The following is a 27186-nucleotide window of genomic DNA, read 5'->3' as shown; positions in this document are numbered from 1 at the left end:
ATATCATATTCCAGGTACTATGCTTAACATTTACCCTTATTTCATTTAATCCTCAGAAGAAACTTTTAAAGTAGACACAATCATCCTCATTTTGCAAATGACAGAAATAAGGCTTTTTAAATGTAACTTTCCAGAGATAGTAAGAGAGCCAACATTTGGATCCAGTTGTCTTTCTTTAGAACCAATTCTCAACAGCAACACTACATACACACGCTGGAGATATTTTGTGTATAATACATTTTATTGACTTTTCCACATATTGCAAATCTATCAGATAGGAAGTCTACACAAAATTTGAAAACCTGAGCTCATCCTAATAGTTGGAATTAACTCATTAACTTAGGAAATAGCATTTATTAAACACTTACTATGTGCCAGGGACCTCAATCAACAATGACCAAGGAAAAAACAGTCTGTGTGTGTAAGAAATTTAAAATCTAGCAGTGATACAGATATTTAATTATTATAAGTGTAATTTTAGTATAATTCATGCTAACTTTAATTTTTATATCAGATCATGGTTTAAAAGTAAAGTGCAGAATGCTATAAAGGCTTTTAACAGGGTGACCTAAAATAGAATTAGAGGGTTAGGGGATGCTTTCCTAAGAAGTAATGCTCAGAGTGATATCTAACAATAAGTATAGAAAGAGCTACTGAAGTGAGACGGGAGTGATGCATCTGGCAGATCAAATAGCACATGGAAGACACAGGTCTCTATTTTAGTGAAGAATAACCTTGTACCAGGGTTCTGAGTGCCTTTGATTACTCTTGCCTCCATATTTTCTATTTTGAGCATGTTTTAACTTATTTGCACCATGTTTTCACCATGTTTGCTTTCTTCTTCAGTTCTATAATTATTCTCCTTGATGAATGGAAATGAAATATTGTTAGTAGTTCTCATTTTCTTTCTGGTACAGGCAGTCATTTCTGTGGAATGACTTGAAGAAAATGCTGAAAGCAGTCGTTACCCTACTCTCCACCAACTAACTCATCAACACACAGAGCTGTATAAAACCTCCCACTCAACCACTTCAGTCATTTAATTATTACCCTCCATGGTCCTCATGGAAAAGCAAATCCTCCTAGAAATGAACATAAATGAAGCCCCTAAATCAGGCTGACTGATTTAATTACACTTTCTGCTTTCCTTATGACCCAGACGAACAGGTGTCAGTAAACTGTCCCTTACTTTTGAAAGGCTGTGAATCCCTGATGTAGTCCAAGTCTCAGAACCTAGTCCCCTCCCCTCCCCTGCAGTGTGACTGTGAATGCTGCACTTCTTTGATACTTTGCTGTGTCACTCATAAAGATATCAAGCAGTGTTCAAGCTATTGATAAGGGTATCCTTCATTTGCCTTGAAAAATACCCAGGCATTCCCACAGTAAGCCAAATGACCTTCAGATCTAAGAAGAATGATTACTCTTCTTTTTTATCTATTTATGTTTATATATATATATATATATATATATATATATATATATATATATATATATATTTGCTGTACTGGGTCTTTACTGCTGCTCTGGATTTTTTCTAGTGGTGGCGAGCAGGGAGCTACTCTCTAGTTGTAGTAAGCCAGCTTCTCATTGTGGGGGCTTCTCTTGCTGCAGAGCTCAGGCTCTGGGGCCATGAGGCTTCAGCAGTTGTGGCACATGGGCTCAGTAATTGTGGTTCCTAGGCTCTAGAGCAGAGTCAAAAGTTGTGGTGCATGGGCCTAGCCACTCTGTGGTATGTGGGATCTTCCTGGACCAGGGATCAAACTGTGTCTCCTACATTGGCAGGTGGATTCTTTACCACTGAGCCACCAGGGAAGCCTAAGAATGGCTACTCTTGAAACCACTCAGTTCAACACTTAGCTCCTAGGCCGACTGATGAGAATGGCCAGTTGTTTCTATTGATGATATTATGGTCTAAATTTAACATATGACCTGAGAAAATGGGAAAAGCATGACATATACAAGTATTAGGGAGAAAAATTATTCTGCAGAGATCACACAGTAGATCTTAATGACCAAAGTCCTCATTTTTCTCAACTGTAAAATGAGGTAATGGGGCCAGATGGTCTCAAAGATCTCTTCCAGCTGGGGTGACCAACTTTTCCAGGTTGGCCTGGGACTGAAGGTCTCATCTCCTGGAGACTTTCTCAGTCCCTGGTGATGGAAGGTAGTCAGTCACCCAGGTTTCTCCTCTGGTAAGTCTTAACTCATCACTTGATACAAATGTTTTTAAATTCACTTGGTTTAAAAGGTAACAGTCTCAACTTTATGATGTTTAATTTCCACAGAAATGTAAGTATTTTTGTCTTATTCCTCCCCAGGTGGCTCAGTGGTAAAGAATATGACTGTAAATGCAGGAGATGCAGGAGATATGATCCCTGGGTTGGGAAGATCCCCTGGAGGAGGAAATGGCAACCCACTCCAGTATTCTTGCCTGGAAAATCCCATGGACAGAGGAGCCTGATGGGCTACAGTCCATGGGGTCACAAAGAGTTAGATAGGACTGCGGATGAGCATGAGGCCTATTGTTTATTTAGGCAATTTAGGAAAACTGGTGCTGATAGAGTCGAAAGCTGATAGAGGGTTCTTTCTGTTTGTTGCCTTTTGAAATTCTTGGCTATACCACATTGCTTGTTTTTATTGACCCTGGTATAAAATCTTTCAAAAGGGGCAGAGCACAGTGACATAATGTCATCTGTGATCTGCTCAAGAGCTATTGTCCCAGCATCACTTATCTGACAGGGCAAAACACTTCACAAAATCTGCAACTAAGGGTACAGGTATTTGTAACTGCTACAAAAATTATCAGCTGTTATTTGATATTACAATGAATGTAATTATTTCTGTAGCTCTTCCAAATTTACTCCATTTGTAGTCTCTGTTTAGGAAAGAAGCAATGACCTAATCCTTAGCTACTATTCTGAAATCAGTCAGTGTCTAAAACCCTTGTTTTCTTCACAAAAGAAAGAAATCAGATGATCTTTGCTCTGACCTTTGACTTGATATTTACAAAACCTAATTATGGGGTGGGCCAACTCTCCTTTATCATTCAGAGACATTTGGTTAAGGTCTAATCTTTAAATTAAAAAAAAAAGTCCTTCAGAAGACTGTTTAGGGCTGTATACATTATGATGAAATCTAGAAAGGGATCCTTAATTTAGAATCTTGGCCGTGAGCATTGATTTTCTCAAAACCAATCAAGTAGAACATGGGAGGCGATATAAGTTAGTCATTAACATCAGTGTTTCAACTAACAATATTACATAATCAGTCACCTGGTGGTCTTGTGGTTAGAGGTCAGAGAGATACACAGTCTGACAGCTTCGGCATTAACACCTCTGCAGTTTCCACCACCACACCCTCTGCTACTGCACCAGCAAGAAAAGAACTGCAGGAACTGTGCGCTACTCGAACTGCCTAACATAGACTGGCCCTAAGACTGAGGGTAGGCATATATCCTCACAGTGCACAGATCTCACTTACCTACCCTTAATATAGACTTTATGCTTATAAATAGAGGTTTTAAAAGGTTATGATTTCAAAAGAGGAAAACAAACAAAAAAGAGCATTTGGCAATTAAAACAATAATGGAGGCACACAGCATTTCTCTTCCTTCCCAAGGTTTCCTCTGGCAATCTTCTTCTCTGGGTGAAAGTAGAGGTCTGATTCCTTTTGTTCATTCCAGCCACCGCCCTTTAGCAATCTCTGTCTGAGCAAGACTGCCACGCCCAATCACGGGACAAAGGCAGAAATAAGGGAACTCTGGAAACAGAGACAGCCCGACTTTGTTTATAGATGTGTAATATGTTGGTCTCAGTGACATGAAGGTGCGAATCAGTTGCTATCTCTACAAAGTGACAATTAAAACAGGGCACTTAAATATATGTCTGTTCTAAAATGCTATCTGATAAAAGTATTCTTTTCCTAGAAAGAAAGGGATGTGGCCAGTGTTCTCTGGTTTTCAGAAAAAGGGTGAATGCTGCCCCCTTTTGACCGTTAAGAGCTATAGATACCATGCCGCCTTAAACTGGAATCATACCCAATGGATGGACTGTGAGAATAAAGACATTATTTTTGTAATGAGAAATCTGATTAAATCTTGGAAACTGGAAAGCAGAATAGGATTCACAGTTTATCTAGTAAAACTCTTAATGAGACTTTACTAGCTTCCTAGAAGATTGGTTACCCTTCACTCAGCCTCCTACATCATTATAATTGTGCCTCTTTTACAGGCTCTTAATTCTGCCTGTATTAATCATTTGCGTTCATTGCTCTATTTCCCCCACTAGTGATAGGCTTCTTGAGATCCCTGAGCCATGTCTTTTTTTTTTTTTGCTTATGTAATTGTCACAGCACCTACAAAGACCTGTAATGGCTGTTCAAAAAACATGCTTATCATAGTCTAGTTATGAATAGTTCTTTCAGAGCAAAGTTAATGAGTCTACTTGGGGTTTAAACTCAGGATATTCACAGAAGTGGTGTCATACTTTAACCCAAAAATTTGAAACTTTTGAGCACACATCCCTGATAAATGTTATGCTTATTTATAGATTATATGGATCTAATACTGGACTATTATACATCAAAATACATTAAAAATAAAACTTAAAAAAGATGAAAAAGTTGGTCACACTCCACATAGACATAACATCAAGTAAAACAAACTAGATGCACAAAAAGGTGTATACTGTATCATTTCATTGACATAAAACTCAAAAAACAAATATCACTAATGTATAGCATTAGGAGTCAGGCTACTGATTACCTTTAGTGGAGTACTGATTAGAAGAAAGAACATGACTAAGTTCTAAGATGATATTAGAATTTTATTTATTGATCTTGATGCTAGCTGTATGGATGTTTCAGTTTTTGAAAATAAGTATATAAGCTATACACATATGATATGTGCACATATCTGTACATATTGTGTGTGTTAGTAACTCAGTCACATCTGATTCTTTGTGACCCCGTGGCCAGACTCTGTCTGAGAAATTCTCTAGGCAAGAATACTGGAGTGGGTTGCCATTCCCTTCTCCAGGGGATCTTCCCAACCAGGAATTGAACCTGGTTCTCTTGCATTGCAGGCAAATTCTTTACCATCTGAACCACCGGATTATATCTCAGTAAAAAAGATTTTTAAACAATATTTTCTCAAACTCCAGAAGACTGACCTGAATATTTCCTAGGGTACATGCTATTTGGTATAACTCTGCTCTAATTAACAAAGCCAATCAAACTTTTTCAGTTCCTGATCAGACAGAAAGACATCTCCTACCTATGAAAAGTCTCTAGCTGGAATGCCTCTGCATCATTTCCAGTTGCTACAGCAAGTACAAGGCACCGATCCTCCTTGAGAAAGAGTCTGTTCATCTTCCAACCCTCTCAGGTCTGTAAAATATTATTGTTCACCTGAGAAAGCCATTTCATGCATGTGAGCCTATCTTCTGGGGTGAAGGCGGACACTTTCATAATAAAGAACCTCATATTTGCCTCCCACAGCCTCAGATTTCCCATCTGTAAAATGGGAAGTAGGCTTCAGAGCTTTTAGGAGAGGATTTACTACACTAAAACATGAAGAGGACAGGACTTGGCAACTTATTGGTCCTTTAATAAATTTATTTAGGAAATGTCCTAATATTTGGGGAAATGTCCTGCTCTACCGATCAGAGGACCCATACCTTAAACTGGGTTTTAGCAGTCATTTGATGAAATCTCAAGTATTAAATATATCATTAAATATCTCAAGGCCAAATGGCCTTCAAGTCTCGATCGTAACCACTTAGATGTGAATAAAGACTAAAAGAACAATACAGAACTTTGCCAGCCAGTGAGCAGAGCTTCAGTGTATTCCTGCTGCGTCATTAGAATTTTATGACTTGCTAGCCAGTTGCTTCCTTGGCTTTTCACTTTATTACTACAATTTCCTGTGATAGTATAATTTCCTGTTTTCTCCCCTGCTGTCCTTTTACCTTGCTTAACCACACTGTGTTGCTGGACCATGAAGTTTTAAGGCAAGTACTCTGAAGAGACTTTAAGCCCTTTGTGACTGACTGATTAGCTCTCCTAACAGGACATGTCCTCTGACACACTTGAGGAAATTTATGGTAGTGAGAACAAACAAAAATGATTTGATCTGTGTTGAAAGATTCAGTAAAGAGAGGATCTTTTAAGAGGAAGTGTGTCAGTTATTAAATTTGCAGAAGCACAGTAGAACAATGCAAAAGAAAAGAAAGTGAAGTCGCTCAGTCGTGTCCGACTCTTTGTGACCCCATGGACTGTAGCCTACCAGGCTCCTCCATCCATGCGATTTTCCAGGCAAGAATATTGGAGTAGGTTGCCATTTCCTTCTTCAGGAGATCTTCCTGACCCATGGATTGAACCCAGGTCTCCTGCAGAGTAGGCAGATGCTTTACCATCTGAGCCACCAGGGACATCCATTGGCAGGTCAGTATAAACCCCTGACAGGGTTACTGCCATAATGCCATATGGGGTCACTTCGGAACCGCAGAGCAGGGCTCCTCACTTGCTTCACACAGGGCATGTCATTCATTCACACAGAACAATGCAAACCAATTGTTAAATAATAAAAAAATGAACCATAGAGACGATGCTATTCAAGAAAAATCTGTGGAATATTTTAAGCATAAGAAAGGCTAGCTAGAAAACTGGGAGCTTAGACTTTAAGTATACATCTGCTTTTAGAGTATAGTCAAGTCCTAAAAGCAAGGAAGGACACTGCTCAAGGTAGGTGAGCACAGCTCCAGAAAATACACTGATGCCCAAAAATAAATGTTTAGTAGTAGCAGGTAAGTGAAAATATATAAAAGGGAAAGTATACAAAGAAGCTAAACTCTGAGGTAACTGAACAGAACTGAGGAATAAACAAAAGACTATGGAATTGTTGATATGCAGTCCTTCATATTTATCTCATTAATATACTTGAAACAAAGAGCTGGGTAACACTAAGGTTAGGCTATGTTAAGGACAGAGTGATAGATGAATATAACTGTAAAGAAGAACTATGAGAAGAAAAGAAAATGGGAAATTAGAGTTAGCTTTTAAAGTCAATAGAGTAATTGAAAGAAGCAATCCAAGATAAGTATTCTTGTAGAATAGAATAGATAAAAAAACAAACACAGATATTTTCATCCAGGGAAGGCTTCGAGGTCAACGAAAATGCCAAATTGTCCATGTGAAAGGGTAGGGTTGTGATGAGTGAGGCGTACTCCTATTTGGGAGGGTGATTGCTTAAAAGTTACTTTGGAGAATTCATTATTTGAATACTACCTAGATTCAGGTGCATACATTTCTTTAACAAATGATAAAGATGTCTTCAGAGAAGTTGACTTTGTCATGTAAGGCAAAGATTTTGCGGCTGGTAGGAAAAGCTCATCAACTCCTAAAACTGTATACTCCATTAAAGTACACATGTGAAACACTGGCAGGGGGTTTCTGTGTGTCCTGAATACAAAAAAAACTATTAGGTGAAGTATCTCCCACACTGGTGCCTCTTAAACTGTGTTGTAAATACCACATACAGATCTTAAAATGAAGATCTCTATTCACTGAGTTTAGCACCTGAGACTGCATTTTTAAGAAGTTCCTTGATGATGTCCATACCTGGATGTTGGTGCATGGCCACATTTTTAGTATTAAACATGGACATTTTAAAAGGGGAAAGAAACATTCAGTTCAGCTCAGTTCAGTCACTCAGTCCTGTCTGACTCTTTGTGACCCCATGAACTGCAGCACGCCAGGCCTCCCTGTCCATCACCAGCTCCCAGAGTTTACCCAAACTCATGTCCACTGAGTCGGTAATGCCATCCAACCATTTCTTCCTCTGTTGTCCCCTTCTTCTCCTGCCTTCAGTCCTTCCCAGCATCAGGGTCTTTTTCAAATGAGTCAACTCTTCGCATCAGGTGGCCAAAGTATTGGAGTTTCAGCTTCAACATCAGTCCTTCCAATGAACACCCAGGACTGATCTCCTTTAGGAACATTAACAAATATCAAAATTACTATTTGAGACAAATACGAAATCACTATTAATTCCAACCTGAATTCCAAACTAGAAATTGAATGATTCATTTACTAAACAAAAATAACTAAGATATAATTCCAGCCCTCCAGAATTTCACTATTTGAAGAGACATTGCATTGTTTGTAGCTGTTCACATGTCTAAGCACCATAACAGAGATAGGAATATGGTGCTTTGTAGTACAAAGACAGGGACGTGACTGACAAGGCAGATCAACAAAAAGAAACACCATACACAAAAGCACAGAGGCTAGGGAATGTAAGTAATTTAGTATTGCTTAAATGTATAATTTATTTAGAAGAGGCAAGTAGATGAGGCTAGACAGGTAGGCAGAGATCACTGAAGTCTTGGTTTTTCATCCTGAGGCATTTAGACATTATCTAATAAGCAATGTTAAGCACTACAGGGAAAAAATTGACATAATTAGATTTGTGTGTTTAAAAAGTCATTCCTGCTACAGCATACAGTATGGGTCCTAAGTGTGGGTGCAGCCAGAGGTAGATGAACTATTGTAACGGTCCCAGGAGAAAATAATAGGAGCTTGAATAAATCAATGGCAATGGAAATAAAGAGGGAGGTTCAGATTTGAGAGATGTGTATTTGAGCAAGCTGCCAGAGTACAAACCAAGACACAAGATGAAGCACTCAATAAAGAAACCTTCACATAAGAAAGGATACTCTTCTCATGCTTACATTCCAGAAATGTTAATAGAGGTTCAGATACTTTACCCTGTGTCAATGACGTAATTATCAGTTTTGATTAGTGAATGATGGTGACAAAATTATACATAAAATAAACTAGGGTTTTAAGATAAAAGAGCTAGAAACATCACACACTATCTTGGCATCTGAAAAGATGGAATGGAGAGAAGCAGACTTTTTTTTTTTTTTTTTTTTGCAGCCTAATACCAACAAAATCTTTGTTCTAAGTATGTAAAGGAACTGAAAGCCTACTTAATAACAAATTGCTTGCATAGATAATGAGAGCCTGAATTAACCATCAAACAAGAAATATTTTTGTGAAGGACTTAGAAAAGATTATAAATATACAACAGATGCTGCCCCAAGCTCCATCAATCTGAAAAGATTTTTCTTTGTTTGTTTGTTTAAATTACTGTATGTGGGTCATGACAGCAACCAAAACTGCTTTCTGACTCAGGCCCTCATTAACATCATCCATGTAAGAGCCTTTTTCTGTTCCCTCCCAGAAAGCATGAGAAAAAGTTTCAGAACAGCTAACACCTGGTAAATTCACCATGAGTAGCTATGGGCCACATCTTGGTCTCTGGTTGATGACTGCTTCCTTCTTTTCAGTATTGCCTCCCTTGGCATTAGTGTGTGCTACCAGCACTACAGATATGTTCAATCTCCCACTTTTAGGTTCCTGGACCCAGTTCAAACATGGGAGGGGTCATTTTCCCCACACCAACAAGCAATTCTCTGACACCACCTGGGTGTCCTACTAGGCAACTCAATATGACACTATCTACCTGGAGATAGCACGAGACTCCATTGGTTAAGGGTTCAGTCCCACCAGCCTGCCTGCCCCACACTCCCCAACACACACACACACACACACACACACACACACACACACACACACACACAGAGGCACATACTTCAGACACTAATGGCAAGCCCAGGTTGTAACCTGTGCTTCTGACTGACTGGCTATAGATCAGAACTCTCTTTCCTTGGGTTCAATGCTAGAGTCACTCACAGAATTTAAAAAAAAAAAAATTTACTTCCATTCACCAGTTTACTGTAAAAAGATGATGGGGATACAGATTAACATACTGATGGAAGAGATGTGGAGGGCAAGGTATGTGGAGATTCTATGCCTTCTCGGAGCACTGCTGTCCCCACAGGTCCATGTGTTTACCAGCCTAGAAGCTCTCAGAAGTTCATATTTTGGGGCTTTTATGGAAGTTTCATTACATAGGCATGCTTGATTAAATCAAGTGGCCACTGGTGACAGATTCAATTGCCAGTCCCTCTTCTACTGGTACTGGGAGGGGGCATGGGGGTGGGCCGTGGGACTGAGTGTTCCAACCCTCCAATCACATTGTTGGTTCTCTTGGCAACTAGCCCATCCTTAACTGCAGTCCAAAAGTCACCTAATTAACATAACAAGAGGCAAGTTGTTTCTTTCTGCACTTAAGAAATTGCAAGGGTTTTAGAAGCTCTGTGCAGAAGCAACAGGGACACAGACCAGACATACATTTATTATAAATCACAATATCACACCCCAGAGCACACTTACCAGCCTCCAGTGTGCAGCTGGGAGAAGTCCCTTGACACTGCCCTCTCCTCTGTCACAGGACTGTTCCCGCTAGCATCCCTTTCTTGTGCATGCCATCCTTACCCCCAAGGAAGATTGCTTCTATCCTTCCCACAGTTTCCAGGTTCCTCTATCACTGGCTTCAGTTCCCAATCCTACCTAAGGGCCCCAGCTGCACAGCAAAATGCCACAATAAGAGCTAATATTGCTGCAGCTGAGGCCATTTTGACTGGAAAAAGATCTAGTACCCAACTGAAGTGAAGTACATTGGAAAAATAAAGTGCTAATGAAGAAATGATCCACATCAGGCTAAATCTGCTGGCTATCGGGCTTCAAATCTAAGCTGTATATATCATGGCGGTTACTAGAACTATCCCTGATCATAAGTGAACCTATTCATTAAGAGGAAAAACTATTTTCTGAAATGCCAATGACTTCTTAATGACTACATCGTTTCCTTCTACATTAGCTTTTGTGATACTAGACTCTTCCAGTTCACCTACTATGGATGCTTTCTACTGGTATCACAACAAACCACCACAAACTTAGCAGTTTAAAAGACTGCCCATTTTATTACCTTACAGAGTGGGTCAGAAATCTGGGCACAGAGTAGTTCACCTGGATTCTCTGCTCAGGGCCTCACAAGGTACTAGGATACAACAGTGAGTAAAACAGACAACTTTTCTGTCCTTGGGACTCATATTCTAGTTGAAGAGTTATCTGGAGAGCAGTAAGCTGGTGCAGCATGTGCAAGGAAGAAACTGGAGCAAGATGAAGTAGGAGATTTAGTAAAGGCTCAGATAACATAAGGTCTTGCAGATCATGGTAAGGAGTTTAGATTTTATTCCTCAGTGGTATAGGAAGCAACTGACCAGTTTTAAGCAAGTGTCACTCTAGTCGCCATGAGGAAGTCTAGTGGAAGCGAAAAGAAGGATTAGGAAGCTACCCAACGTAGAGATAGCGATGGTTTAGAATAGAATGAGGCAATTAAGATGGAAAAGTGCCATGGAAAATTAACCATTAAGATGGTTAGTTCCTGGCTAGATTTTTAGGGCAGAATCAACAAACTTGCTAATAGGTGGAATGTGAGAAGGGAAAAAAAAATGGGGATGATTCCTAGGTTTTTACCTGAGCAACTGCAAGATGTGCCATTTGCCACATAAACATCAAGTTTGGGAGATTCAATTTTGACTACATTAAGTCTGAGATGCCTATTAGATATTCAAATACAGATATCAAATGGGAAGTTGGACAGAGCCTGGAAAAATGATGGAAAGAGGCCTTTGGGAGTCACTAGTGGACTTGTGTAAACATTTAAGAAAATATATTTACTACTGTGTTCTAGAGGAAGAAGAATCTATTCCCTTGTGATGTAAATATTTTTTTGCAGTGCAAGTCCCAACGCAGAGCCTGTATTACATTCTTTTGATTGCAGTCATCAGAAACTCTCTCTGGATAGCTCAAGCAAAAAGAAATTCATTGCAAGGAATATTTCAGTGCTCTCACAGAATGAAAGGAAAGGTTGAAAGCCTCCACTCAGGAAGGGCAGCAGCCCAGGCCCCACCAGAGACCAGAGTGATAACAGTTTGAGGAACTGCCATTAATATAATACCATTCAGCTCCAATGATTTTAAGTCCACCAGAGTCACAGTCACATCCTGCAATGCCATGCTCCTTCCATGCTGATTCCTTCTATTAAACAAAAGAGTTGACATAAATACTTGGAATTCAAAGTATGGTCCTTGGAACAACAGCTTGTTTGGAATGTGAATCTCAAGTCCCACACCCTAGACCATCATCATAATTTTCATTTTAACAACATCCCCAAGTGATTCTTATTCATATTAAACTTTGAGAAACACTGAACTGAATGGTTTTCCAGCCATAAAACTCTCTGGTAGTCTGTACTGACCAGGTGTTTTCATTATCAGCTTCACTGAGGAAGGCTTTTTGGATTCTTATCCAAATAAACTTTATTTAAAATAGAATTATAGTTTTATATTGAATGATCACAAAATAGTTAAATAGTATGTTTAGTGTACACTTTGGTTATACACAGGTAGGTGACAGTATGTTGTAAAAATATTGTAAACTTCTTGCAGTACATCTCAAGATCCTTCCTTTTAGGAAGTTCAGAGTTATTTTCGAGGGAAAATATTCTAGCAATCAATATGCTTACTGTATATAATTCAGTCTTTTAAGACTCAGAGATTTGATATTCTGATTGTGTGTAAGTACTCTAAAGGAGTCTTATATCTATACTACGTAGTTGCTTTCACTGATCAGAATTTGGCATTTGTAGTGGTCTACTATCTATATTTTATCTGTCATTCTTTTACAACAATATTCTTGGGAACACTATATATAATAAGAATGAAAGGAAACCTATAAATATTAATGCCATTGTTTGAGAAAAAGGCATGACAGTTTTATTTGACAGAAGTAAACACTGGCAGCTCATTAAAATTTTGGCTCAAAGTTGAGGTCCAGAAAGTCAGCAGGTCTTAAATGGAATGTAACCTGCCTATGAACTCACAATGCCCCTAAATAAATTTCACAATCCCTTAAAGAAACTTGTTCAAAGAATTCTTCTGGAAATGTACTTAGTAGATAAGATTAACAAAAATCTGTCATTTTAAAAAGTAGATTAGCTATTTAAACTTACTCATTAGCATGGTTTTTTGAAATACAGATATTCCAAACTCAGAAATGGATATAAGAATCACCTGGGAAGCTTATTAAATGACACCACTCAGATCTACCAAATGAGAATCTCAAGGGGTAGGTCTAGGAATCTACATTTAAAAATAGCTCCTTAGTTGAGTCTGACCACAGGAAGGTTTGAGAATTACTGTACTAAACATTACATTTTCAAGTTTGCTTTTCCACTGACACTAGTGTCAATTTCCAATGACCGGGTAAAGCATTCCTCTTCACAGGTTCACATCATATTAAGTCTCCATGCTTCACACACACTGGAATGACATTTTGACACCTACGTGGCTTAACTTTTTTTCTACCTTTCCAAAGGCTTTAAACAAATATTTCTTTTTGACAACTCATTAACTCAATATATACTAAGGCATAGCATTTCCAGAACACTTAAGAATACTGCCTTGGTTACAATTAGGAATCACTTTCTATAGAGGCTCAATGATCCACATGCGGGGGAAGAAGAAGAAAAAAAAAGGAAAAAAAAATACAAAAGGAGAAATCAATTTAATATTTCAAAACAGAAATATCCACTTGTTTTAAAATTTAAGACAACTCTTCTCTCAAAGTTGATGCTACATTTGTTATTTTTCATAATATATGATTGTTAAATCCATATAAAGAGAAGATAGAAGTTCTCTCATTAACACCCCATATAAAACAATATGAATATGTCTATAGTGCCTCTAGAGGGCTGAGCACATAGAAGAGACACAAAATACATATTGTTTGAATAAATAAACAGCATGTACAATATGTACATTTGACACAGTTTATTGAATTTGATTATTGTCTGGTTATCAATATACAATTTTCTGTAATATTTTATTTATTGTATCATAATTTATTTAATCAATTCCCTACCAATTGACATTTGCTTTCAATTTTATACTATTAGAGGCAATTGTGAAAAAAAACAGTTGTGCAAATGTCTGGTTATTTTTGACAAATACCTTAAGTGGAACTGCGGAATCAAAGTTTATGTATATTTAAAACTTTAATAAATGTTTTTCTCTTAAAATGTTGATTCAATACTATTATAACTTATTAGTATTTTCCCCCAATGGTTATCTTTGTCAATCCAATAGTCAATGACTATAATCTCATTATTTTGTGTGTGCTACGTTGCTTCAGCTGTGTCTGACTCTTTGGGCCCTATGGACTGTAACCTGCCAAGCTCCTCTGTCCATAGTATTCTCCAGGAAAGAATACTGGAGTGGATTGCCACGTCCTCTTCCAGGGAATCTTCCTAACCCAGGAATCAAACTCTTGTCCCAGGCATCTCCTGCATTGACAGGCAGGTTCTTTACCACCTGGCAAGCCCCTTATACTAGTAAGAATATATCTGTTTTATAAATTGATTAGCCCACTTGTATTGCTTTTATGAATTGCTTGTTTAAATCTTTAACATGTTTACCTAATAGAATGGATCAGGAAATTTTAAATTCTAATTGACAAACATAACATCACAGCAAAACTCCAGTGTTTGTAATCATAAAAGAAGGAAGACATATGTAGAGAACTGAAGGACAAAAATTGAGAAAGCCATATGTAAAATGAAACTCAGAAGGACAATGAGAAAGAGAACAAAGTCATACAGAAGAGGAATATACTGAAACAAACATAGAGAGAACACAAAATTCATACATCTAGATAGACAGACATGCAGACACAAAGACACACGGAGACATGTATTAATAAAGGCACAGACAGAGATCACAGTAGAGACACCCAAAGGAAAAATAGACTGGGCATGCATAGACAAGCATAGAAAATGACACATAATCAAATGAGTACACACAGTGGTATACAGAGAAAAGGTCACAAAAATACAGCACAAACACATGGAGAAAGAATATTTACACTCCAAAGTAAAGAGAGATGCGAGAATGCAAGATGCAAAATCAGAAAGGAGGACTTCATGAACTAAATTCTCTAATATGATCTTTAAAGATGCCCTTACTAAAAACTTCTTAAATTTATGTGGCCTTATTATCTCTGATAAGCCAGAGTTAAAGTACTATTTCTTACTCTTTTGTAGATAACATCATCTAAAATCAAGGACCATATATAATCACGAGCTTAGATTTCCCTCTTTACTTTGGAAAATTACAAAAAAGAACCCTACTAATAAAACACACACAAAATAAAACAAATTATTTTATCTATTCCAAATAACTGTATAAAGGATTTATCCATTTCCTTTCTTCATTTAGATGGAGTCATGGAATATGAAAAATGATTTTTTAAAAGGATGAAAATCCTATCTAAGAACCACAGGTCTCAATAAAACTACTTCTTTTACTAAATACTAAAGCTAAAATGATCCTAACAAATCTACCATTTTCCGAATTGCTGTTGGGAAGCAGATGAAGGAAAGAGCTAAAACAGCAACTGAGAATCAAGCATCTGAAGAGATTACAGTCAAGTCAATCTAATTTATTAAGTTCCCAATTCTGAAAAGAAAGTTAGTTCAAAACTCATTGGTTTTTATAGTCACCTATGGAGTCAATCAAATTAATTGCATGGAAATTCTATCAAACATTCATCAACCATTATGAATGACCAAAAACAAACAAACAAAAAGACTTAACTAGAAAACCATCAATTCAGCCTTGATATACAGACACCGCCAAAGTACTGCAGAGATGCATAAATATTTTGAAATATGTTTAAATAATGTGTCTTGACTGCCAGTAAAATTTTTCCAAGCAAATGTTATTGAAAATGTTTGGGCTATCCACAAATGTTTTTACAAGCATTCCTACTAGTCAACTACTGAAGCCTCAGAAAAAATTCTGGCCAGCAGGAGAATTCATAAAAACTGCTGAATAGAAGGTGACCTAAGGAAATGTGGACAGGAATATTTGAACTGTTGAGATGGTTCAAAAACAAATGCATGTTTCATGAAAGCTTTTGAAACAAATAGTTCTGGCTAAAAACAAACATTTAGACAGTGTGGACACACCCAACAAAAATGTCTGTGTGCTGATACTAACATTTTATTTGGCATGTATTTGTCAGAGCAGACGTGGGCAAAAATAAGATAAATGCAAACATCTCAAAGAAGGCAAAATTATAGTCAATTTATAAGTGCAAGGAAGACGAGAACATTTATTACCTAACATAGATAATAGTAAAAAATAGATATTTGTGGCTTATTTAAAGTAATGACAATTTTACCAGCATAAGATCAAAACAAAAACATCCATAAATATTTTATGTTGCACATTACTTTCACACATGCTGCATAGTTTTCACATTCGTACAATGCTGCATAGTTCTTTTCAATTAACTCATGACAACTTTCTGAGAGCAGCTGAGGACAAGTCTTATTATCCCCATTTTACAGATAAGATATATTAGCTAGATAAGGCTGTTTTTAATCCCTTTTATCACATTTGCTTCCTGGCACTGTAAAATATACTTCAAAAAATACAATAATCTTTTGTTCTTTTAGGAAAAAGATTTATACTATATATTACTGACTAATCTTAAGAAAGTAATGTATGATAAAGAAGAAAAACTGAGAACTGTAGAAAAATATAAAAGTTTACTTGTTGGTGCATTTCTTTAATAATTTTTAGAACACCTACTGTCTACTCTCTTTTTATCCTATATCATAGTCACTGCTTTATTAAGTCTTAAAATGCATACAATCCTATTTGTTTTTCTATTTTTCTGTCTTAATTCCTTGAACTAACCAAGCCCAAATTTTACATGTTCTATAGAGTAGTTCAGTTCAGTTCAGTTCAGTCGTGTCCAACTCTGTGACCCCATGAACCACAGCACGCCAGGCCTCCCTATCCATCACCAGCTCCTGGAATCCTCCCAAACCCATGTCCATTGAGCCGGTGATGCCATCCAACCATCTTATCCTCTGTCGTCCCCTTCTCCTCCTGCCCTCAATCCTTCCCAGCATCAGGGTCTTTTCCAATGAGTCAGCTCTTCACATCAGGTGGCCAAAGTATTGCAGTTTCAGCTTCAACATCAGTCCTTCCAATGAACACCCAGGACTGATCTCCTTTAGGATGGACTGGTTGGATCTCCTTGCAGTCCAAGGGACTCTCAACAGTCTTTTCCAACACCACAGTTCAAAAACATCAATTCTTTGGTGCTCAGCTTTCTTTATAGTCCAACTCTCACATCCATACATGACCACTGGAAAAACCATAGCCTTAACTAGATGGATCTTTGTTGGCAAAGTAATGTCTCTGCTTTTGAATATGCTGTCTAGATTGGTCATAACTTTCCTTCCAAGGAGTAAGCATCTTTTAATTTCATGGCTGCAGTCACCATCTGCAGTGATTTTGGAGCCCAGAAAAATAAAAGTCAGCCACTGTTTCCATTGTTTCCCCATCTATTTGCCACGAAGTGATAGGACCGGATGCCCTGATCTTAGTTTTCTGAATGTTGAGCTTTAAGCCAACTTTTTCACTCTCCTCTTTCACTTTCCTCAAATGGCTCTTTAGTTCTTCATTTTCTGCCATAAGGGTGGCAGACCATCTGCATATCTGAGGTTATTGATATTGCGCCCGGCAATCTTGATTCCAGCTTGTTCTTCCTCCAGCCCAGCATTTCTCATGATGTACTCTGCATATAAGTTAAATAAGCAGGGTGACAATATACAGCCTTGACGTACTCCTGTTCCTATTTGGAACCACTCTGTTGTGCCATGTCCAGTTCTATTTGTTGCTTCCTGACCTGCATACTCAGACACAATTTTCCCTACTTCACTTGCCTTAGTGTCTTGATCTCCTTTCATTTCTGCTTCTCTTTCGCTACCAGCCCTTAAATATAGTTAATTTCATAATTTCTGGAAATAGCTTGCTCTTTTGGGCTGACTTCTTTGCTAATTCCGGTCCCTTACAGGATTTCTACTGATGCTATTAAGTAGTCATGACTGGTTGAGAAGAGAGAGTGCCTTTATTTCCGGGCCCACTTGTCTCACGGCTCAAACACCGAAGTGCCAATGGCATGATGGAAATCTCCAGTTGATATTCTCCCATTAGTTCATCAAACTCAAAATGACTCAAAGAGTTTTCATCAACTCCCCCCACAAATTACCCTTTTCCACAGATGGCAATATCATTGGCTTTAGATTGAATGTGTCTCCCCAAAATCCGTGTATTGAAACCTAATCCACAATATGACAGAATCTGGAAGCGAGTCTTTTAGAAGGGATTAGGACATAAGGTCAGAGTTCTCAATAGTGGGACTAGTGCCCTTAGAAAAGAGACTCCAGAAAACTCTGGTGTCCCCTTCCTTCATGTTAGGTTACAGTAAGATGATGGCAGTTTATAAAACAGGAAGGAGACTTTCACCAGACACTGAATCAGCAGTCTCCTTAATCTTGAACTTCCCAGCCTCCAGATGTGAGAGATACATTACTATTTCTTTATAAGCTACAAGATCTATTGATACGTTATTTTCTTATAGCAACTCTAATGGACTAAGGCATTACCCTTCTAATAACCTTCTAAGTATCCTTTCGGCTCCTATATCTATAGGACCAACTACAAAATCCTATTGATTTTACCACCTCAATATCTGTCCACACAACACTTCATTATCACTCTCGTCATTTCCCAGTTCAACCACCAATCATCATCAACTCAATATTGGCTTCTTTACCATTTCTTGGCTGCATGGTGCTGAGCAGGGAGCAGTGGAGAGGAGATACCCCATGTCCAAGGTCAGAAAAACCTCAGTAAGATGGCAGGTGCTGGGAGAGAGCTTCAGAGGGCAGACAGACTGAAACCACAATCACAGAAAAGTAACCAACCTAATCACATGGACCACAGCCTTGTCTAACTCAATGAAACTATGAGCCACACTGTGTACGGCCTCCCACGACAGATGGGTCATGGTGTAGAGTTCTGAGAAAATGAGGTCCACTGGAGAAGGGAATGGCAAACCACTTCAGTATTGCCTTGAGAACCCCATGAACAGTATGAAAAGGCAAAAAGATAGGACACTGAAAGATGAACTCCTCAGGCCAGTAGGTGCCCAATATGGTACTGGACATCAACGGAGAAATAACTCCAGAAAGAATGAAGAGACGGAGCAAAAGCAAAAACAACAGCCACTTGTGAATGTGACTGGTGATGGAAGCAAGGTCCGATGCTGTAAGAGCAATATTGCATAGGAACCTGAAATGATAGGTCCATGAATCAAGGCAAATTGGAAGTGGTCAAACAGGAGATGGCAAGAGTGAATGTTGACATTCTAGGAATCAGTGAACTAAAATGGACTGGAATGGGTGAATTTAACTCAGATGACCATTATCTCTACTACTGTGGGCAAGAATCCCTTAGAAGAAATGGAGTAGCTGTCATAGTCAACAAAAGGGGCTGTAATGTGGTACTTGGATGCAATCTCAAAAACGACAGAATAATCGCCGTTCATTTCCAAGGCATCCATTCAATATCACAGTAATCCACTTCTATGCCCTGAACAGTAATGATGAAGAAGCTGAAATTGAACAGTTCTAGGAAGACCTGCGAGACCTTCTAGAACTGACACCTGCAAAAGATGTCCTTTTCATTACAGGGGACTGGAATGAAAAAGTAGGAAATCAAGAAACACCTGGAGTAACAGGCAAATTTGGCCTTGGAGTACAAAACGAATCAGGGCAAAGGCTAATAGAGTTTTGTCAAGAGAAAGCGCTGGTCATAGCAAACACCCCCTTCCAACAACAAAAGAGAAGACTCTACACATGGACATCACCAGATGGTCAACACCAAAATTAGATTAATTATATTATTTGCAGCCAAAGATGGAGAAGCTCTATACAGTCAGAAAAAAACAAGAATGGGAGCTGACTGTGACTCAGATCATGAACTCCTTATTGCAAAATTCAGACTTAAATTGAAGAAACAGGGAAAACCAGTAGACCATTCAGGTATGACCTAAATCAAACCCCTTATGATTATACAGTGGAAGTGAGAAATAGATATAAGGGACTAGATCTGCTAGAGTGCCTAAAGAACTATGGAAGGAGGTTTGTGACATTGTACAGGAGACAGGGATCAAGACCATCCCCAAGAAAAAGAAACAGAAAAAGCAAAATAGTTGTCTGAGAAGGCCTTAAAAATAGCTGTGAAAAAAAGAGAAGCTTAAGGCAAAGGAGAAAAGGAAAGATAAACCCATTTGAATGCAGAGTTCCAAAGAATACCAAAGAGAGATAAGAAAGACTTCCTCAGCGATCAGTGCAAAGATATACAGGAAAACAACAGAATGAAAAGACTAGAGAGCTCTTCAAGAAAATTAGAGACACCAAGGGAACGTTTCATGCAAGGATGGGCTCGATAAAGGACAGAAATGGTAGGGACCCAACAGAAGCAGAAGATATTAAGAAGAGGTAGCAAGAATACACAGAAGAACTCTACAAAAAAGATCTTCATGACCCAGATAATCACAATGGTGTGATCACTCACCTAGAGCCAGACATCCTGGAATTCAAAGTCAAGTGGGCCTTAGGACGCATCACTACGAACAAAGCTAGTGCAGGTGATGAAATTCCAGTGGAGCTATCCCCAATCCTAAAAGATGATGCTGTGAAAGTGCTACACTCAATGTGCCAGCAAATATGGAAAACTCAGCAGTGGCCACAGGACTGGAAAAGGTCAGTTTTCATTCCAATCTCGAAGAAAGGCAATGTCCAATAATGCTCAAACTACCACACAATTGCACTCATCTCACATGCTAGTAAAGTAATGCTCAAAATTCTCCAAGCCAGGCTTCAATGATACGTGAACTGTGAACTTCCCAATGTTCAAGCTGGTTTTAGAAAAGGCAGAGGAACCAGAGATCAAATTGCCAACATCTGCTGCATCATCAAAAAAGCAAGAGAATTCCAGAAAAACATCTACTTCTGCTTTATTGACTATGCCAAAGTCTTTTACTGTGCGGATCACCAGAAACTGTGGAAAATTCTTCAAGAGACGGGAATACCAGAGCACCTGACCCGCCTCTTGAGAAATCTGTAGGGAGGTCAGGAAGCAACAATTAGAACTGGATATGGAACAACAGACTGGTTCCAAATAGGAAAAGGAGTACATCAAGGCTGGATGTTGTCACTCTGCTTATTTAACTTATATGCAGAGTACATAATTAGAAACGCTGGGCTGGATGAAGCACAAGCTGGAATCAAGATTGCTGGGAGAAATATCAATAACCTCAGATATGCAGATGACACCATCCTTATGGCAGAAAGTGAAGAACTAAAGAGCCGTTTGAGGAAAGTGAAAGAGGAGAGTGAAAAAGTTGGCTTAAAGCTCAACATTCAGAAAACTAATATTATGGCATCCGGTTCCAACACTTCATGGCAAATAGATGGGGAAACAGTGGAAACAGTGGCTGACTTCATTTTTTCTGGGCTCCAAAATCACTGCAGATGGTGACTGCAGCCATGAAATTAAAAGACGCTTACTCCTTGGAAGAAAAGCTATGACCAACCTAGAGAGCATATTTTAAAACAGAGACATTACTTTGTCAACAAAGGTCCGTCTAGTCAAGGCTACGGTTTTTCCAGTGGTCATGTATGGATATGAGAGTTGGACTCTAAAGAAAGCTGAGCACCAAAGAATTGATGTTTTTGAACTGTGGTGTTGGAGAAGACTCTTAAAGAGTCCCTTGGACTGCAAGGAGAGCCAACCAGTCCATGCTAAAGGAGATCAGTCCTGAGCATTCTTTGGAAGGACTGATGTTGAAGCTGAAACTCCAATACTTTGGCCACCTGATGTGAAGAGCTGACTCATGGGAAAAGACCCTGATGCTGGGAAAGATTGAAGGTGGGAGGAGAAGGGGACAACAGAGGATGAGATGGTTGGATGGCATCACTGACTCAATGGATATGGGTTTGGGTGGACTCCGGGAGTTGGTGATGGACAGGGAGGCCTGGTGTGCTGCAGTCTATGGTGTAGCAAAGAGTAGAACACAACTAAGTGACTGAACTTACCCTCACCATTTCTTCCTTTGTCTGTTTCTCATTTTGTGGCTCTTGTCAGATGAATCATCTAAAAGCAATGTCAAACATTAGTGGAGTGAATTGAAACCCATTGGACTGATAGTTCCTCAGTTTATGGCTACCAGGAGAAAGAGTTTGAACTCAGCTCCAGGTACTTCTCATGTTTCCTTTAACTCCTCCAAAGAATGATTGAGCAATGCAGCCAGAGGTTGTTATCAGGGCGTGGTCTTCACTATCAGAAAAGCTAACCTATCATTTTATAATCTTCTCTCACAAGTTGTCTTCATACTCCAGAAACTGGATTGCTCTCTACACTCAAAGTGTAGTAGCAACGTGTAGTAGCTCTACACGTTTCAGTCTTTATGTTTTTGCTCAAGGTGTTCGTTGAACACAGGAGTGTTTAAATTCTCATTTCCACTTGCTCAATTTCTTGCATTCTTTTTGATATAAACTATTTCTTAGAGCTTTTCCTGATTTAGCCTCAAGTAGGAAGCAGTCTCTAATGCCTGAAGTATGTTCTCTGAATCTCTTATATAACAGTTAACAGTTTATAACAAGTAATATGTGCACATATCACCCTTACAAAACAGTAAGTTCTAAAAACAGATTTCAATCTTCCCTATCCTTATAACAATATAACATAACAATAGTTACGGTGTACAGGTATTTGATCATTGTCAGATGAATGAATAAAAGAACTACAAGGGGATTCGAGTATAACTAGACTATAGGAAAGAACAGCAACCCACTCCAGTATTCTTGCCTGGAGAAACCCATAGACAGAGGAGCCTGGCAGGTAGCAAAGAGCTGGACACAACTAAGTGACTAAGTACACAGAGTATAAGAAACCATTTTAAAATGACTTCTTAAAGCCTGTTTTAAAGGCTGTCATTTTATAGCATTCACAGAAATTAACTGTAGTAGTTGTTGAATGTAAAAATACTATAAACAATAAGTGTCATTTTGAGGAACCTTGGTGTATGTCTGGCAAGGACCTAAGCACAATATCTTTGTAGTGAATCTCTATTATTTTTGAAAACCCACTATGCATCTCTCTTTATTACAGCACTACAGCACTAATTTGGATTTGGTATACCTTTCCTTTTCAAGCCTCAGTTGCTGTGATTCAGCTGGAGCTGATCCCTTTGTATCCCGACGAAGTATATCCATCCCCTCAGGCTACAAAATTGATTCAGGCATGGGGTATGGGGCCCTGCTACATCAATTAGAGTTACTCTCTGAACTTGTTGTAACTATTGGAAAAGAGGCACCAGGCTTATAATAAACCTGGAAACGCAATGTTCAACTTGGCGATAGCTGCAGGAGAATGAAATCTGCACTATGGAAAACAAAGATAAGTAGAGAAAATTTCTGAGAATGTGTTCCAACTTGGATCAAGTTGTGTCTAAAGTTAGACTTCAATATTCCCTGTTTTTTTTTTTTTATTATTATTCTTTTCTTCTTCCTTTCTAGTTACATGAGTCAATAAATTTTTTTTATTTCATCCAATTTGTAGTAAGCTTCTGTCACTTTGCAACCAAAAGAATTCTAAATAATACAATCTTTAATTCTCACACCAAATCTGCAAGGTAAGCCTTATTTTACCCCCGTTTTACTGGTGGAAAACAAACACTGAGTGTTGGAGCTTCACAAATATACACAGAAAATTTAAGAAGTCAAAACTGTCCCATAAAACATTAATAGTATTTGCTCACAGGGGCTGAAAATATAAATGACCTAAGTTTGTTTTTTTAATTCTCTATATTTTCAAATTTTCTATAATGAATATGTATTAATTTTGTATGAAATAATTATTTTAAAATGTGTTGTTATATCGAATATATTTGGGATATTATATAAGTATTGTTAAAATTTTATTATTTTAAAATTAGGTCATAAGTGCTTTGCCATGTTATTAAATTTTCCCAAAAACATAATGTTCAATGACTCCAAGTCATTTCTCACTGTTATTTAAACAATTCCCTAATATTGGGCATTTATCTTGTTAAAAATTGTTTTTGCCATAAGAGTGTTATACTGAAAACATTTTATTACATAAATAAATACTTTCTTCACATCACAGATTAATTCCTTAGGTTAAATTTTAGAATTATTTTGAGTAAAACGTATGAAGTTTTGAAAAACTCTTTATAGATGTATATGGCTAAAATGTCCTTTATAAAGAGTTTTGATTTAGACTTCCATTAGAATTGTGAGATAACTGTCTTTTATTCACATTCTCACCAACACTGTATATTATAACTAATTTTTACCTACCTATTCCAGAAATTAAAATTAGCACTCTATTATTTTAAAATTTTGGGCTTCCCAGGTGGCTCAGTGGTAAAGAATCCACCTACCAATGTAAGAGACACTGGCTTGATCCCTGATCGGTAAGATCCCCTGGAGAAGGAAATCACAACCCACTCCAGTATTCTTGACTGAGAAATCCTATGGACAGTGCAGCCTAGCAGGCTACAGTCCACAGGGTCACAAGAGAGTCAGTCATGACAAAGCAACTAAACAACAATTGTAAAATTTGAAGTTACTATTGACTACTATAGCAATTATCATTGCTGAGTTGTAATAGTTTTATGCTTCTCAACCACTTGTAAATCTCATTTTACAAAATGTCTATTAATGTTCTTTCCCTATTTTTCATTAGGGTGTTTATCTTTTTCTTCAAATATTAACTCCTTTCTCTTGACATTACCACATGCCTGAAAATCTTTAGGTACAAAGTAAAAATTTTTCACACGGTCAATTATTTGGTGTTTTTATTACTACTGTGTTTAGAAAGTCTTTTTCCTTCTGAAAAGCTGGTCCATCAGTTCAGTTCAGTTGCTCAGTCGTGTCTGACTCTTTGAGACCCCATGGACTGCAGCACACGAGGCTTTCCTGTGCATCACCAACTCCCGGAGCTTTCTCAAACTCATGTCCATTGAGTCAGTGATGGAATCCAACCATTTCATCCTCTGTCATCCCCTTCTCCTCCTGCCTTCAATCTTTCCCAGCATCAGGGTCTTTTCAAATGAGTCAGTTCTTCCCATCAGGTGGCCAAAGTATTAAGAGTTTCAGCTTCAGCATCAGTCCTTCCAATGAACATTTAGGACTGATTTCCTTTAGGATGGACTGGTTAGATCTCCTTGCAGTCCAAAGGATTCTCAAGAGTCTTCTCCAACACCACAGTTCAAAAGCATCAATCCTTTGGCACTCAGCTTTCTTTATAGTTCAGCTCTCAAAAACCACAGCTTTGACTAGACAGACCTTTGTTAGCAAAGTAATGTCTGCTTTTTAATATGCTGTCTAGATTGGTCATAGCTTTTCTTCCAAGGAGCAAGTGTCTTTTAATTTCATGGCTGCAGTCACCATCTGCCGTGATTTTGGAGCCCAGAAAAATAAAGTCAGCCACTGTTTCCATTGTTTCCCCATCTATTTGCCATGAAGTGATGGGACCAGATGCCCTGATCTTAGTTTTCTGAATGTTGAGTTTTAAGCCAACTTTTTCACTCTCCTTTTTCATCAAGAGGCGCTTTAGTTCTTCACTTTCTGCCTTAAGTGTGGTGTCATTTGCATATCTGAGGTTATTAATATTTCTCTTGGCAATCTTAATTCCAGCTTGTGCTTCATCTAGTCCAGCATTTCTCATGATGTATACTGCACATAAGTTAAATAAGCAGGGTGACAATATGCAGCCTCGATGTACTCCTTTCCCAATTTGGATCCAGTCTGTTGTTCCATGTCCAGGTCTAACTGTTGCTTCTTGACCTGTGTACAGATTTCTCAGGAGGCTGGTAAAGTGGCCTGGTATTCCCATCTCTTGAAGAATAAGATATTTCTTTGATTGATTATATTTATATTCAATATATTATTTGAATAACATTCAAAAATAATAATTTCTTTGAAATATAATAATAAATTTGTAACTTCTCTTCAACCTCACTGTTACTGCCATAACTCAAATTTCCATCGTCTTTTTATTCTTCCTTTTATATTTGTCTTCATAATCCCATCTATTGCAATAGCTTATCTCTTAGCTACCTCCTGACTCCATTCTAGTTCTTTTTTTCAGGGAAATCAAAGTAATCTTTTCCAGGTGTTAATCTATTTATTTTTTCAGTTTAAAAATCCCCACTGATTTCCTGTGTCCTTAGGGTAAAAACTAAAACTCTTAACTTTATGCAATGTGGCATTTGCCTAACTCTCTAGTCACTGATCTCATGACACTTCTCTTTGACTTCCATATGTAGTAATAGTGGACATCTTTCTGAAGATGGCATTCACATGGACTTCTTACCTTGCCTGTCATGAGCTTTTGACTGTTTTCCCTCCTACACCTAGCTAACTAAAATTCTTGCTGTTTTAACTAAAGTGCAGTTTCCTCTAATACATCCTCTCTGGTTCACTAAGTACATTTGTAACTGTAAATAATAGCTAACTCCTACAATACACTGAATATGATCAGCCCACCCAAGATGACTGTTCTCTTGCTCTCTCTACATCCCTGTTCTTCCAGTCCCTGCCTCACCTATATTACTCACCTGACTGACCTTCCCTCTTAATCATAGTGCCTAATCAATAAATGTCTATACACACACCACCCACCTCCAGCCCCAGCCAGTGGTTGTCCTAATCTTTAGATCAGAACCATCACCGCTATGATAGTTTATCAAAGGGATGTGCCCCTCTGCTGGTTTCCCTGAAATCAGTTCCCTCTGTAACTGGTAACCTCCCTCTCCATCCCTGCCTTCCTGTTCCCATCTCTACATCTGCCCCACTTAGTGGCATATCATTCCAGAAACTTTCTTCAGATGTGTAAGATTTCCCCCATCCATTAAACCATTAAACCAGCAGTCTCTTTTGCTGACTCTAGGTTCTTTCTTCAGTCTTGAGGTTTGGCAAGTACAAGGCTTACAGGTCTGCCGGGTGCAGTCCAATAGACTTGTAACCTCTATGAGGGCAGGGATAACATCTGACTTCAACACTATACTCTCAGTTCTATATGAAATTGATAAATAGGATGTATTTAAAGAGGGCTTCCCAGGTGGCTCAGGGATAAAGAATTTGCCTGCCAATGCAGAAGACATGGGTTTGATCCTTGGCTCAGGGAGATATACTGGAGAAGAAAACAGCAACCCACTCCAGTATTCTTGTCTGGAGAATCCCACAGACAGAGGAGCCTGGTGGGA

General features: G+C 38.3%; 1 long non-coding RNA gene across 1 annotated transcript in view; it reads right to left on the bottom strand.

The window, feature by feature from the left end:
- Positions 1–4805: 4805 nt before the first annotated feature.
- Positions 4806–27186, bottom strand: part of LOC132660065 (uncharacterized) — a 49353-nt gene continuing 26972 nt past the window's right edge. Inside the window, exon 2 of the long non-coding RNA XR_009601257.1 lies at positions 4806–7982. This is a non-coding gene — a long non-coding RNA (uncharacterized LOC132660065). The remainder of the gene's footprint in view (positions 7983–27186) is intronic.

The sequence above is a fragment of the Ovis aries genome, chromosome 1 (genome assembly GCF_016772045.2).
Source record: "Ovis aries strain OAR_USU_Benz2616 breed Rambouillet chromosome 1, ARS-UI_Ramb_v3.0, whole genome shotgun sequence".
In the NCBI taxonomy this organism is placed as follows: domain Eukaryota; kingdom Metazoa; phylum Chordata; class Mammalia; order Artiodactyla; family Bovidae; genus Ovis; species Ovis aries.
The sequence above is the reverse complement of the archived record's forward strand: the minus strand, read 5'-3'. Positions and strand labels throughout refer to the sequence as shown.